At 35.1% G+C, this 16490-nt stretch overlaps 1 long non-coding RNA gene across 1 annotated transcript; it reads left to right on the top strand.

The window, feature by feature from the left end:
* The first annotated feature begins 1341 nt into the window (after nucleotides 1–1341).
* LOC138135348 (uncharacterized) lies at nucleotides 1342–2780 on the top strand. Its single transcript, XR_011160940.1, has 3 exons — nucleotides 1342–1800; nucleotides 2301–2490; nucleotides 2536–2780. It is a non-coding gene; the product is annotated as an uncharacterized lncRNA (long non-coding RNA).
* The last annotated feature ends 13710 nt before the right edge of the window (nucleotides 2781–16490 follow it).

Below are 16490 nucleotides of genomic sequence, written 5' to 3'. Positions count from 1 at the left end.
TGATTTTTTGCGAATTTCTCTAAAACGGAAAAATTTAGGAAAAATTTTTTCGGCTCAGAAGAAGGGCCTTGACAAGAGCTATACAACGGTACAAAATTCATTGCCATATGTTGCTTTCTAAGGGAGCTATGGGCGTTTAAATGATTTTCCGAAGTGAAAATTAGATAGAAGGGGGGGGTACGTAGTTATTTTCCAAAAATTTTTTGTCGCCGATTCGAACCAAATTGCTGTCAGTTATTGTATAGGATGAGTTGAATTCAGGTATAGTAAATGTTCCGCCCATTGAACCCATTTTTTGCTGTGGATGCGAAAAATATGGATTTTTTGGTTTTTTGCGAATTTCTCTAAAACGGAAAAATTTAGGTAAATTTTTTTCGGCTCAGAAGAAGCGCATTGACAAGAGCAATCCAACGGTACAAAATTCATTGCCATATGTTGCTTAATAAGGGAGCTATGGGCGTTTAAATGATTTTCCGAAGTGAAAATTAGATAGAAGGGGGGGGTACGTGGTTATTTTCCAAAAATTTTTTGTCGCCGATTCGAACCAAATTGCTGTCAGTTATTGTATAGGATGAGTTGAATTCAGGTATAGTAAATGTTCCGCCCATTGAACCCATTTTTTGCTGTGGATGCGAAAAATATGGATTTTTTGTTTTTTTGCGAATTTCTCTAAAACGGAAAAATTTAGGTAAATTTTTTTCGGCTCAGAAGAAGCGCCTTGACAAGAGCAATCCAACGGTACAAAATTCATTGCCATATGTTGCTTAATAAGGGAGGAGCTATGGGCGTTTAAATGATTTTCCGAAGTGAAAATTAGATAGAAGGGGGGGGTAGGTGGTTATTTTCCAAAAATTTTTTGTCGCCGATTCGAACCAAATTGCTGTAAGTTATTGTATAGGATGAGTTGAATTCAGGTATAGTAAATGTTCCGCCCATTGAACCCATTTTTTCTGTGGGAGCGAAAAATATGGATTTTTTGATTTTTTGCGAATTTCTCTAAAACGGAAAAATTTAGGAAAAATTTTTTCGGCTCAGAAGAAGGGCCTTGACAAGAGCTATACAACGGTACAAAATTCATTGCCATAAGTTGCTTAATAAGGGAGCTATGGGCGTTTAAATGATTTTCCGAAGTGAAAATTAGATAGAAGGGGGGGGGGGGGGGTACGTGGTTATTTTCCAAAAATTTTTTGTCGCCGATTCGAACCAAATTGCTGTCAGTTATTGTATAGGATGAGTTGAATTCAGGTATAGTAAATGTTCCGCCCATTGAACCTATTTTTTGCTGTGGATGCGAAAAATTTGGATTTTTTTGGTTTTTTGCGAATTTCTCTAAAACGGTGCAGATGATTTGAGAAAACTCACTTGAAACTCACTTAACCCAAGTAAAAAGAACGCGTCATGAAGTGAATTATCACATCACAACTGAGAATTTACTGAGTTTCTGTGTAAGTGGGAAGCGACTAAATGACAATAAAGCGTGGCTTTACCTTTTTTGAATTGACATAAATTTGACGTCCGCAACTGTACAGTTGAAGTTTCAGTGTAATTTACACTGTTTTAAATTAAGTATGGATTGTAAAATTAAATAACCATATTTCACCTGCTATATTTACGTGGGAGAAGTTCGTACATATTCGAAAAAATATCTAAAGTTTTATTTTTCCTGGCGGCCACGAGAACGTCGGTCTCGACTCCGTGAAGTTTATGCATTTATAAACTTTTACTGGCTGACAGGGTTCGAGAGGATATGAAGACGATGATAGAAAACGACTTTTAAAATGAGCAAAATATTCTATTATGGTAAGTTTTGCGAGCCCACATGTGTGATACAAAAATTGGGGACAATTTCGTCTTGGAGATAACAATTTAAACACGTAAAAGATGTCTAGCCTAAGCTAGTCGGTCCCTTTTTACATAAAGCCTCGATGTAAAACCGTTCCTTAGGTAACAGTTTTCTGATAGCATTTTCCTGCGATTTGGCAGTTTCCATCATCACATTTCCGCTTTCAATAAATTTATCTCACACCGCGACCCTCTGGGATAAATTTCCGGTGTAATACATTCGCGACGAGCGACTTTCCACCATATTCTCTTTCGCCGAAGGTACTCCCCGTCCTCTTAACATTTAGTGGATTATGATAAGTTGTTACGCCCGAACTCTCAAAGTTCTCTTTAAATCCTCGAGGTTATGTGAAATTTGGTTAGGAGCAGAAAGCCAAACCGCGAGTAGATTTTCTAGGAAATTACTAGAATTTCACGCTCATTATCTGCTTACTTTATTCACTAAACTTAATTTTAAGATGTTCCCCTAGATGTTCATTTAAACAGTCCTACGCAAGCGAACGGGGGATGTGACCACATGTTATTGGGGCTGAAACTGGCTCGTTATTTTAGTCACATACTTGGATGCTTTCCTCGTGTTACTTCACCTCGTCCTCCCACAAGAACCCTTCTGCGTTTCTCGGGGGACTGCACAACAATTGCAGTCTTGTAGGTATACGGACCATTGTTATTTTTATTGTTGTTTTCTTGCAGTTGCGGAGACAAAATGGTTTGTACAAATTACTGTTACAAAGCCGTTCTAGTACTTATTGTTTCACGGATGGATGCCACCAAAACAATATTGCCCAAATTAATTTCTGGCTTACTCAATTTTTCACAAGACAGCTGGAATTGGGACACCATTTAATTTAGGACACTTTTTCTTAACGAGTTAAAATACAATTATTTGTCACCAACTAATTTATATAACTCTACAACAATAAATATTTCTAAATTTATTAATTACATTAATTTCAATTACTGTTATATTATTTTCAATTAAAGCTAGGCAACCATTAATTCATACAGACAAAGAAAACAAATCAGAGCAGGCGTTGCAAATTATTATCGGTCATGTCGTAGCGGAATTCTATGCGTTCAATGCATGGGCGTAGACAATATGTGGTCTCAAACGCTAAGTATAATAAATCATATCTCATTGTTTATTATTATTATCTGATAATGGAAAAAATGTATGTAACAAAAAAACCTGAATGTCAAATAAACGTCAACGATGTGCTGTTGCTAACCTAGAACACAATGTTTCGATTTCGACAAGGTTTACAGACTTTTTACTATTCATGTCTGTTCGTTTATAGAGTGAATATAAAAAGAACATTAGCGCTTTTGTCTCGAAATCTTGAATAGACAATCAGGTACTGAAATGAAATTTACATGTGATTTCATAAAATGGAATTTGTTGAATTGTAAATCATTGGATTAAACCGTGCAACTAATACGGCCTTTGTAACGAGTTTACATAGCACAGACTGTGTTTCTATTTGATATTCCCGTGTTAATGGATCTTTACGCAAACGTAATCATGGAGACAATTAAGTTTTCAATCTGATTTTAATTTTCCGCTGAATAGTTTTAATAAGGTTCTTTGCTTGTTATAAAACCTATAAAGAAGGTTTCAGTCTTAAATTTGTTCACATCAATATCTCAGACGCGGATTTAATAATGTATTATAATAAAGCCTGGAAAAATGAGAACGGCGGATAATTGGCTGCACTGACATATTTATTTAATCTGCTTCAATCTCATCCTCGACTTTAATCTTTTCATAAAACATTTAAGCGTTTTTAAGCAATCTAACGTTTCTACTCAAATCACCTATTATTTCAAGAAAAATCTCGACTCCAATAAAGAAAAAACGATGCGAAGCGAACCGAGAATTTTCCGATTGTTAATTACGATAGTTAGGTAACTGCTAGCTAGTTATACATTTTTAAATTTATGGAATTTACTGGCGCAAATTATGAGCCTGAAAGGACATAAAGTTTACAAATTGCTCTTACTTCGGTTCGGTTGAATTGGAACTTTTTGTAAATTCCCAAATAAGTTTGCCAACCTAATCAATTTCTAATTAAACTAACCCATAGTCTCACCCCTACGCTATTCTTTATTTTCGGTTGTAAAACCATTAAAGTAATTTACATTTCACAGCGAACGTAAGAACGTTAACATAAAACAAAGAATGTGGTGCTTTTAAAACTTACCGAAACTCGTTACCGTTTCCGTTAGCCTAACGATAGCGAGCGATAATGAATCGCTTCGGTCTATTAATCTTGATAATTATTCTTAGTCCTTGCAACTTTTATTGTTTCCCTTACTTTTTTCTGATCCTCCGGTTCCACAGTGAAAAGCTACAGTAAATAACCCGGAGCCTGTACGTTCCACGCAAAAAAGTGTAATTAATTTTTTGATTTATCGGCTAGATATAAACTCATAATGTTAGTATATAAAGGAATAATAAACTTTCAGTTTTATGCAACATGGGAAGCTTTCTGGAAGGAAATGGTGGGAGCTTACCTGAAAGTTTTAATTTGATGCTAGATGAGTTAATCAAAAATTCACAGCGCGTCACATTCAGTTGCGCTAGTAAGATTACGAGTCTGCTAAATTAATTAAAATAATCCAATTACAGATTTAGCGGGAAGAATAAATTTTATTATTGCAACGGGACGGCGAACGGTTGCAAACTTTCACAGTTGGAAATTAAGTAAACATCATTTTTCTTATGGTTAAATATTTGCTACCCTCACTTGTATTAAAACATTTTTTCGTAATAGATTTTAAGAACATGAAGCGAGAGTGAATTTTAAGGTTTTTTCATGTCATAACATCGCCCAAATATTAATAAAGCCCGCGCTGGAAAATATTTGTCGACAGCTGATTTTTTACTATTGACATTTATCATTTAATTTTTTATTAAATTATCACATATTATATCCCAAGTGCAAAAGTTTTAATGGGAAAACGAGACGAAGTCGAGGGCTTTTATTTGATAATAATTGGTCTTCTAACCGAATAATTTATGAATGTTTGAGTTCATTACCAAAAAAATTGCTGATATTAAAATTTTGCACGAAGGGTATACGGCTGATTATTTCCTGAATAGAATGAAACCAAACGTATTATTTCCAATCCTTTTTATTCATAACAATAATCAGGTACCGACATTTTTTATCAGATTATTACACATGTGCATTTTAGAGAAATTTTATCGGGTTATTTTTTGTTTTCTCGTTTTGATTGGTCAATATTTGTCACGCAATTGGTTGCTAAACACATGAAGGAAATAATCTCTCTAAAATTAAACGTTAACTAATAGGAGTAATTACTTGCTTTTTTCTTTCAGTTCTTTCTTTTCCACAATTAATAAATCCATCTCGTACTTTTATTAGATAGAAACCGCTACAAATTGGGTTTTTTTCTGAAACAACAATATTTCATTATTTATCGTCTCGCCGCTATTTTATCATAATTTTTGTAAAAATGATGATTATTTATGAAGCCATTCAATCATTTATTTTGGTTATCCTATCTTTCCAGCTTCCACCTTATTTTATGACGCCATCATACACCAGATAGGGTAAGTTTGAAGCTCACGCTCTCCATACATGTACGTCAGTCCTTATAAATTTTTCAACCTAGATAAGCTACCGAGTCTATGCAAATTTGAAAATTGTGTTAATTCCGGAAGAAAATCCTTCTCGTGAAATGTCTCACATTAGAACTAGCGCCGAAACGAAATGTGCAGATAACACCGACAACATACATAAGGCATGTCATTTGACAGTGTCACATGTGGGTCAAAGCAACAGCAGGATGTTTGATTGTGTCCTGTGAGATTTCCATTTCTGTCACTGCGTCTAGAAGCTTTCATTTTAAACGAAGACGCGCATGTAATATTTATGTATTGCTATTCTACACAGGCACATGTTTCTTTAATATACTGAACCAATTTCTGAATTTATCACAGGTTTTAATTAACACGCTTTGAAAAATATCACATTCTTAACCGTGGGGAACGTGCCTGCTTAATTAAATTTTTTAAAGCAGACACTCGTCTTCCAGGGAAGTATTACCTGAAAAATGTAATCGATAAATAAACAGCTTCGAGAAAAAAAAAATTCAACTATCATAATATTTTTGTTAAGAATTCTGGTATGATTAAATAAATATGGTGTCACAACACGCGTAAAATAATATCACGAAAATGTTAACTCCAAGAGTACGGTAGTGGTATTTTACAGCGCGTAAACTAGATGTCAGGCACGAGGCGAAGCCGAGTGCTTTATTAATTGGAGCGTAAATGCAAGTATTGTATTTTTATTGTTCTGCAGTACATTTTATGTAATGAAGTGTTTCAAATTGCATGAATTCATTACGACTTCCTATTTGGTCACATTTACCAGTGCTGATTAAAATATATGCCAAGACTTAGTAACTAACTATGTGAAACATAGTTGATTAGCTGCAGACCTCTACCCTCCCGCAGGATCATCCATTGCAGGTATGTTTGCCATAACGATTAGTTTATTTAACAGGTAGTGTGACTCGTCCCGTGGGAAATCCAGGTGAAAATGCAATTGACGAGTAACTCGTGTGCTTCCTCTTCCATTTCCTATTTGGGGATTTAATTTTGGATCCGTTCTGTGAAAATAATAAATATGACAAAATAATATCCTTCAGTAAAATCTTTTTTCAGCGTGCGGTGATTCTATTTTACTCCTGTCATCCCAAGGTGAAACGTTACGTATTCATGCCTCCCATGGGCATCAGACAGGTGAGGCATTAGGATGCGAATCGCGAGTAGGACAATATATCAACTATCATTCCGTAGCGCCACCAAGGGCTCTGCTGTCGACATATTGAGAAATGCCTTTTAATAAAAATCGGGTTCCTGCAGTTTCCGATTGCTTTGCTGTTGATATTTCCAACGAGGATTCTAAACTTGTTTTATTACCGAAGAGTGTTTACGTACACGTTTGCAATTACATTATTGGAAAAATAAAAAACAACCTTATATCACATATTTGCTTACAATCATATACAGCTACAAAAAACTAACCAGCAAGTAACATTTTTCCTTATTACATTGTGTTAAATATTGATTTTTCCCGGCGCATCCACCATTATTGCAATTTTAATTAATTATACAGGGTGTTTAAAAAATGCTGCACTAAAACTATAGTACAGTGTTCAGAACCATTTGGTAATTGAGGAAAAAAATTATTAATCTGAGCACTAGTGAGAAAATATGTTTTCCTCGCTAGTGATGTAATTGCCATCTTTGCTCACTATTTTCAGTGATCAAAGACCACTGAAATTCAATGATCATGGAAAAAATTATATTATTAAATGTAATTTTAATTAAATTATTGGTAATTGAAGTAAACTTGTGAGTAGTGGAATTGTGACATTGAATAAAAGTTACATTTAATTTGTTCTCCATAGTTCTCTCCATAAAAACACAAACACATTTAATTTGAAGATTGGGAGCTACCGAACAAACAAGCGAACCCTTCGAGAGCAATATTGGAGATGTCTGTAATTTCTTAGAGAAAGTGAATACCAATTTATCGGCAAATCGTTTCGCAAATCTGATAATAGCGATCCGCTCAAAAAAAAATCCGCGTAAATTCGGCATTTTTATACTTCGTCGTCGGCGGAATGTAAATGTTCGTGTTTTTGACACGTGAATGACGGGACCATTAATTAAAGCCCTGAATGTGATAAAGATGTCTTTCATAAAACACGAAAATTGAATTTAAGGAAACTTCTCTTGAGGCAATTCCATCGGAATTATTTTACAAGAAAATTTTATTGCGTGTTGTATGTTGCGTGAAAGCGACGAAAAAAGGGGGAAACTTATTAAGATGTTTCGTCACGTTCCGTCTACACGCGAATCGAAGCAGAAGGACCTAACAATAAATGATGTTAAGATGTTGAAGTGTGATAGTTTTACAAATGCAGGGAGACATTTTAGACAAGGGTTAACTTGTGCCTCACTATGACATGCCCAAATATTTGATTTGAGCCGGCAGGAATAAGCCTGGCTGAATTTTAAGGCGAAGCTTCAGAACAAAGTGAATTTATTTATAAAACGTTGCTCTTTATTTTACACTTTCAACTAAAAATACTCCGTTATGTAGGAGTATACGTAGGAGTAGTGAAGACCCACGTAGAGGTGTTGGATTCTTTCATGGGCTGTGACCTTGGAAATATCCGCGCGAAAGTGGAGCGATACACCAGCGAAAAATCTGTAAATGAAAACTGAAAACATCGACTACACTAACGTAACGAATGACGATGTTTACCGGTTGGTCTGTAGCGCCTACTTGAAACCGATATTCGTCATTTGCGCAGATCTGACTCATAGCCTATGAGAAAATCCAAGACTTGTACGCGCAGTCACCATGTGGAAAATCACTTTTCTTTTAGGTTTTGAGAATAGAATTTGATCTTATCTCCAATACGACTTTTTACCCTATAACCATACGTCCATTTCCTTAGGGAATAGGGAACTAAAAATAAAATGACCCCAAATATAGCCAAAAATAAATAAGCCCGATGGCATTGAAAATGCAACCCACAATACACTGTCAAAAAGCCGGATATTTTAATTTTAATACCCGGTTTTTTTGGTAATGTATTGTGGGTTGCATTTCAATGCCACCGGGCTCATTATTACTCGTGATACCCTGTATACCCTGTTAACAAATTTATCCCAGTTACTGTCATTGTAAAATACTTTATTACCATAAGTACACATTTTCTCTTATCGCGATGAATTTTTAAACACCTCCTTCGAGAGGGTGAATCGTGAGTGTCTAATTACCATTTGTTGGTGTCTAGGGTCAATAAAACTAGAACTGTTCACTTGCCCGGCGATCCACACTATCTCGTGTTTGCAGAGAAATCGGTGACAAATGTGATACCAGATTGGAATACACCCTTACACCATATATCTTATTTCGAACTGCACAGGTTTAGCACCCGAATTTACATTTTTGGGGTGAGGTATCGACGCACTGTTTAATCCCCAACCCCTAGGAAACAAAAGAAACGGTTCAATCTACCGCAAAATATCATCTAAACATTGTCCAGATTAGAATAACGTGTTATATTGGTATTTTGTTATTATGCAAAAAAGAAAGGCTACCGGTCGGAAAGTGGTCAATATTTTTACACGCAAAGCGATTTTTCTTCCGGATGGTGGTATTAGTATTCAGCAAATCCAAAGTGGGGATTTAGTTCTCAAGATAAATTCCCTTGGGTCGAATTCTATCGATGCTATCAACAATTTGTCCGATGGCCATTTACATAAATCGTTCGGTGGAAAGCTTAAATTATGTTCAGACATGGTTATACAAACAGTATTCTTATTTTATAGCGGTGTGCAGCAGTAAACCATCCTGATTTAAGCAGAATTTTATGATCGTTACATTATGTGTGATTTATTTTTAAAATAAATGCGAACTTCAATAAGTTTCTTCGGATAACATCGAGTCGCAGCCCGTAAACTTGAACGAGGTGCTCCTGTTTAATTTATATGCAAATGTCACATTAAAATTTAATGATTTTACTACCTTAGACAATAAGTCATTGATAGAATGGCGTAGCTCGAATGCTAATCCTTCTCTTGTTGACTTGAAAGTACGCCAAGAGACATGTACTTACTAATTTATCCATTCAGAACAAGTTTTCGAACGTTTTCTCCTCGAAGCGTAATTACTTTAATTGCACATTTAATGCGACGTAATACGGCAAAAATTCCATCAGCTTTTCACTTTTTAGGTGCACTTTATTTCGATTTAATCTCCCCTACATAAAATAAGAGGTATTAAACTCGTAAAAAATCGATTAGGTTCAGGGATAAGGCGTGAGATAAGCGGTATTCAAGGAGCGTAAAAAGCAAATGCAATTTTCCAATCGTGGAAATATAGACTACAATAAAAGTAAAAATGGTGTAAAAACCCTGCTCCCAACAGTCAAATAAATTCAGTGATGTAACTGAAGATAATGTTGGGTTAAATTGGACAAAAAAAAATTAAATAACACTTGGGGTCGATCAGAGACGAGCCTAACACCTGAAAGAAGAAAACTGTGAACTTATTTGTGGAAATCTTTTTCTTCTCATTTTTAACAAGAATTTTTAAAGCACAAAGCGGGACAGAGTGATCAACAAGAAAACAAATCAAGAGTGCAACCTCATCTTTTGTATTATCGAAACGTCTCTCTTAGCTTAATCGTACAAATATGTATACTTACTATACACAGTCGTTTTATTGGTTGCCTACCTCTCGGAAAATATATTATTAATCAATTAATTTATTTATAATTAATGTTTTTAACTTCAACTCAGCGTCAGTCTAATCTCTATTTTTTTAAAAGCAATGTAATTATGTTTTTAAATGAAAATTGGTGGCAATGATCTCGACTTTATTGCTTCACAACGAAAACATAAGTTTCATTTAAATTTTCCTTTTACTGAGCAAATTCTTAGATCACAGTGTTGTTATCGTACAAAATAGTATAATAACAAATACAGGTCGTTTAGAAATGCTCGGGAACGAATAAAATTACCGAGCTCGCCTCACCTTACTAAACTTTGTAAAGTAAATTTCTCTCAAATTACCTAAACAGCGAACACGCTTGCTTCGACGAAACTTTCAGCAAACAAAAGATCACGAGATTCATCTCTGTGTTATCAAAAGGTTTCAAACAGCATTTTTCACTAATTTCGGTTCTTCCAATTTCATCGAAAATTATATCGCGCGTTCAAATGAAATCCTGGGCTGGGAAAGCGTTGGAAATCGTCAATTGTTGTGCTTTTTTAAAGCGTAGATTAATTGGAGCATGTTGACAACTAACCTAAAATTTAGAGCCAAACATTTTTCCTTTTTTTCTGTCTTTGCAATGTTTTACATTAACAATAGAATAACTCAACGATTCCTATTCTCGAAACAAATATCAAAGGGCACCCTTTGCTGAAAACAAACATGTCCCGATTAAACATAAACAAATGTCATTCGTGTCAAACGGCGGGAAATTCAAACTTTACACTGTTCTAAACGTTTTAATTTTTCCAACACCTACGCAGCCCAGGATTTCATTTGAACGCCCGATATTTTGGGAAAAAGCAATTTACAATGAAAATTTATTCGTTATCGGTAATTGTATCCACTCTTAATGCATGCAGCAATGTACCTAATATCAAAGCAAATGCACCAACTTTATGGTTAATGCAATTTTAATTACACTGGTTATACGTTTTAGCGCTTTTGTGGTAGTTATAGAAAATTTAAATTTTAAAAGTAGGTACTGGAAGTTATGCAAACAATTTGCATGCAGATGGAAACACCTTTCTTAATTTAATAGAAATCGGAATGTAAATTCTTACAAAATCTGTGGTAAAAGTATTCCGAATCTTTTCAGACAATTATTGTTCATAATTAGTTAACAAGTGTTTAATGGAGCCTTGCTGCGATTCAATTATTTTCAACAAAATTCGCGTGAAAGCTAGTTAGTCGTGTTGTAAGATAAAATAATCGTTCTATTTTGCAAATCGAATTGATTAAATTAAGGAAAGTTCTCTAACAATTTGTTAAATAGGAAGTGAATTGAATTTACTAAAATTTTTGTTTAATATGTGCATAAATAAAAAAGTGGAGCTGTAATTAACGTATTTAGTATAATGGAATACAATAATATTTATAACAGAGGCAAAGATGATATTGTTTGTTCGGGTAGTATTCTTGTTGTATCTTTTCTCTTTGTATTTGCAGGCACGGACGATGCAATTCTTATCTCTTCTGTAAAATACTCCAGGAGGATACATTTATCCCGGCCGAATCCTTAAACGCGTCCAATATTTTAGGAGTATTTTGTGCAAACAAAGTTAAAGGAATCACAAGGAACCAAAGAAACGACAAACTAAAGAATTTTAATCCAATCAGTCTAGAATTCGCAAGCTAAAAGCGGCCGACAAACGAGTCTCATGTTGATATCTATTTAGTCCGGAGTGGGTAATCCGGAGTCTGTCCGGACTTTAAGAGAATGGTATCGACGGAACGAACAAACGACAATCGTAAACCAACTCGATTGTAATAAAAGTATCTGGCCTTAGACCAGAACATCAATTGTCTTTCTTTAGTTCTTCCGTGAGTTTTAACCTTAATATCATGTAATATTCAGCTACGTGGTTTATTACAGAACAACAGAACGTGACAAACGAGAAAATACCGGATGATCGGAAAAATTCAGGTCAGAGCAGGTGTGCCAAAGGGCATAAAATGCGGGTCTAGGTTTATTTATTGTTGTGCTTTGACGCGGGTTACCATTTTATGTTATACATTGTGAACAATATTGTTTCGCACACAACTCTCTTTTTCCTTTTCTTTCGGTGTAACACACAAATCCGATTTTGTCGAAGCTTTTAGATTTGTGTATCGACGACAAAACAATTTTAAAATGACCACTACTTTAACTGGAAGGTGGACACCGATTCACGGCCCGTTTATGAAAATTTGCGTCGGTTTCCGCATAAATAAAGGCCACCCTAGTAAAATTTTACGGCGCAATTTTCAGATCACGATCGGGTTCAATGTGAAAATTACTTCTGACATGTTTCCACGCCACGTGTTAACCACCACAACAAATATAAAATATGAAGTGAGCTTTCACTTGACCAGATGTTGCAAAAGCCGGCCGATATTCGAAAATAGAGGGAAAGAAGTAGCGCCGACCCAATATTTCAGTGCGTGTATCAGCGGTGCGCAGATTAAGTGGAGCACTAACGAATTTGTTACAACACAAAGAGAATTCGACTGGGAAAAATTGGGAATCACCGAATAAAGCTCTGCGCTGCATATTTTACATTTTTTACTGGCGCCGACTCCATTTAACATGACATTTTAATTAGGTAAGCTCTCAAAAACTAGCCCATAATGCATCCGGAGAATGTAGCGCCGCGAACAAAGACGGCAAAAATAATGAAAGAGATTATTACGGTGGGTTGAGGAATAGTGCAGTTAACGAAGCATTTGTTTCTTGTATTAAGCAGTTTCCTGAGCTTATCGCGAGCTTTTCCCCATTGTTAATGGTCTCATAGTCCACGATATATTAGTCCGAGGGAGAAAAAGCACACGTTAATGTTATCAAAAGATTAGGTCTTGAGGTACGATATGTTAGGCCTTAAACCACCGCATTTTTTTAAATTAAGAATGCAGTCAAAGCTCTCCCAAGTGTGTCATTTTTTATCGGATTATAACTGGCGACGGATTTGTTAATTAGGTGTGCCTAGTAAAAGCCAGTCTAGTATAAGTGGAACAAAACAAATTTGTCTAAAGGATTCACGTATAGATCCATCACTGAACCAGACCAAATTAAATTTGGTTGTAAAGTTTTACTGCCATGGGACCGGGTCCGTCGTTTTCGAACTTTATGTTACATCAATGCAATGTGACACAATAATAAAAATACCACCAGCGTCGTCTGTTTTATTTTAGGAAAAGCCCATACAACTGATATAATAAATAAAAATAAACGATTTTACTGGCGAATCCGATTACACACTCCCGTTCGGTTTGAGTTCTTTTCTGTTTTCACTCAGCTAGTATTACAGTAAATGAGTGCACAATAACACTATTGGCAAAATGTTTTTAAACGATGCATAAAAAACTTGGTACTATTTTTTATTTGGATGTTTAGTTTAGAAAAGCATGAAAACTTTCAAACGATTATTTAAAAGAGAAAACAGGAGAGAGAATAGGTTTTCTAAGTAGGCAACATATCTAACACTCCTGAAATATGCTTTGCATATGTTTGCAATTAGCTCCACATAAGGCAAATGTTCATAAAATCATTTCGAATTTAAAAATTTATTTTAATTGAACCAGCAAATTAGTATCTCGTGTGTTGAATTAATGGAAATACATTTAAACAAAACTAGAGCAACTAATGCATCAAAATAAGCACGAATATGCATTAAATGCATTAAAATAGGTCACATTGACCGTTTTTTTATTGCAAACTAGTAAAACTGACAACCTATTTACATAACCTCAAACTTAGAAAAACATAACCAACAGACAGCCAAAACATACCAAAACAACGTGAATGCATTTTACATAAATAGTAATTGCTGAACCACACGCAAATATTTGATAATTACTTTGTTCTGTATTTTTAGAATTTTTCACAGGACCATTTTTTCTCTATTATCCAGTTCAATTAAAAAATCAAAACGGCACCGAAACCCTTGTTTTCACAACGTCAGTGAGCACCTAATTGTATTCTTCTGGGAATACTTAGGGCATACAATTTAATCAACTGAATCCCTGGATGAAACATATGTAACAAACCTGAACTTCATAACGTGATGCGCTATACGGATTATTAACTTCATTAATTTAGCAAAATACATCACGATATAATTAAAATGGAAAGTAAGTTCATTAAACGAGCATCACCTAATAAAGGAGTAATTTTAAATATTCGCTCTAAAAAAGAGAAACATTATAATTCACTTTGTTACCAGCAAGTATCAGGTTACGAATATTAAAAAACTTTAAGCCATAAATGGCACTTTCCTTAGGTTTATAACATTATTATTTTAAAATATGGCGGAAACTTTTCGTGTTATTATTAGGGGTAGAAATTTAAAGGGTGCGCTTATATCATCAACAGAGCCTTGTTTCCTGCAAGTATCAACGTCCGGGTGTCAGTGTCACTGTAAATATTTTAAGAAAATTAGGACCCTTCGTTTACCCAACCAACAATTTTAATCAAATTGGCAATAATTATAACATTGCAAACAATTAAATTTAAGAAACTAGAAAATAACCTTCGAAAGATTATTTTTACAATTTTTTCTTAAATACTGTCGCGAGTAAAAAAAACTGGTCGTCAAAATCATGCCTTGACGCAATGTCTCGCAGAAGAGCATCGTCTTTTTGTCCAGCTCGCTTTTACAGAGCCGCAGTCATTTTTCTAGAGGGAGAGAGTGAGCGAAACGAACACGTTTAGAGCGTGAATGAAAGTGAACGAATTTCGGCAGGCATCACCTATTTATCGGAAAGTTGGAACCAAACGCGGCACGAACGGAGCAGTTTAAATAAACTGAATGAATTTTAAATTAAAATATTGCGAGGGAGAAATGTTGTTTGTTAGAAAATGTTACGTTTACAAGTTGAAGATTGAATCCAGTAAATTCACAACGGCGCCAATGTAATCAATAGCGCTTATTCTAATAGCAAAAAAAATAATGAACATACATTAACCAGGAGCAAACTGCTACTGTGTTTTTTTCACTTGCAACAATCCAAAACTGCAAATATGAAAGTAAATTGGAATTTTAATGCAGATACACATCGATTTATCGTTAATAGCATTCTGGGAGGTCGGCCGACCGGACGCAACCCTTCTCCAATGTTCGTCTGAAAAAACAAAACGTCGCTTGAAAGAATGCTTTGATCAATTTACCCAAATCGCCATTCAGGGGTGAGTGGAGATGAATCAGGGAATAGTGCGATTAGCCACCCCCGATGCGATCTGTTAACTGGGTGTTGGTGAAAGTGATTGATGACGAAACAGGGTACCACCCCAACGTCGACACCTCGATGTGACCGTCACATTTATGTCACTTACTCCGGACACTACTTACCTAACCGCTGTAACATCAATTTTGCGCGCCGTGTAATTTGGATAATGTGCATCAGGACCGTTATGAAAGTAATTAATTTAACGCAAATTTCATAATTTATTGGATCGTTATCGATGGACGTTGCACTGTAAATTACACTTTAGCCGTTCCGGGTCGGAGGAAAAAACTGGGACGAGATCTACTGGAAAAAATAAATCTGAAATTGACATGATAAAGCGGCTTATATCGATTGTTATCAATAATAACAAAGAGGAGCGAGACAGTTTTATCTTTTAAAAACGTGATGTCTGAGTCCATTTACGACAAGCCATTTTTTACAATGCCTTCATTTTTTCGGCCAGGAATTTTTATGAAGGAATTTAAATATACTAACACAAAAATATTATTTTCTAACAAATTGAAGTGTACAATTTGAAAAACTGAAAGAAATTTGAGGAATTTGATTCATTAAGTAGTCCTCCAAATACGACTCGTGTTATGCAGATCATTTTTGCGGTGGTGTTACTCATGTCAACGGCGCTTTCGAATTCGACTCGTGCTAACGCACTCGTCAAATTCATATCCCAGCGCCGTTGACATCTGCATAACATTGACTACTCGTCGTATTACAACTGAATATTTTCGCATTAATTAAACGAGATACCATTAGAAAAATCTTCAAAAAACTGTACACTTTCTCAGTTTTTCCCTTAAACAGGTTACATTTAATGTAATGTCGTATTTTTGAAGTATTCAATAATCATAAGTGGACTTATTTAGTGTTGGCTTCCAAGAACTATTAAAAAATTACACAATATTCAAACCACGAAACGTTCTTGGTGGTCCATATCACAGATGTTATCAACAGATTTGTTCAGTCTGAAAGTGTAAATACAAGAATAAGTATCAACTGGAAAACTTCCAGAATCTGAGAAAGCTGTTGAGTATATTAAAGGAATGACTAGAGTACAACCCACAAACTTTTTACAATACATATTTGAAAATTTTAATG

The sequence above is a fragment of the Tenebrio molitor genome, chromosome 7, assembly GCF_963966145.1.
Source record: "Tenebrio molitor chromosome 7, icTenMoli1.1, whole genome shotgun sequence".
Classification (NCBI taxonomy): Eukaryota; Metazoa; Arthropoda; class Insecta; order Coleoptera; family Tenebrionidae; genus Tenebrio; species Tenebrio molitor.
The sequence above is the reverse complement of the archived record's forward strand: the minus strand, read 5'-3'. Positions and strand labels throughout refer to the sequence as shown.